Consider the following 547-nt stretch of genomic DNA (forward strand, 5'->3'; position numbering starts at 1 on the left):
CAGGCTCCAGGCTGTGAGCTGTCAGCACAGAGCCCCACATGGAGCTCAAACTCACAAATGGTGAGATCATGACCTGAGCCAAAGTCAGACACTTAACTGGCTGAGCCACCCAGGCCCTGTAACACTGTTTTATTAAGAGTGAACTATTTTTGGAGGCACTTGGGTGGCTCAGTCGGTTAAACATCCAACTTGAGCTCAGGTCAAGTGATATCATTGTGATATCAAGCCCCGAGTCAGGCTCTGACTGACAGTTCAGAGCCCGGAGCCTGCTTCAGATTCTGTGTCTCCTTCTCTCTGCCCCTCCTCCACTCACACTCTGTCTCTCTTTCTCTCAAAAATAGACAAACATTAAAAAAAAAAGAACATTTTCAGTATTCCTAAACTGTAAACAATGGGAAACTGAAGTATCAAAGGAGACACATCAGGGGTCATATGTTACATATATACATATATCATATATTACAGACAATAACCTTTAAATTTTCTTATTGCCTTTATACAATCAATGCATAATATTTAAGTAAAACTGAAATAACTGAAACCTTTA

This window comes from Lynx canadensis, chromosome B4 (genome assembly GCF_007474595.2).
Source record: "Lynx canadensis isolate LIC74 chromosome B4, mLynCan4.pri.v2, whole genome shotgun sequence".
NCBI classification, from domain to species: domain Eukaryota; kingdom Metazoa; phylum Chordata; class Mammalia; order Carnivora; family Felidae; genus Lynx; species Lynx canadensis.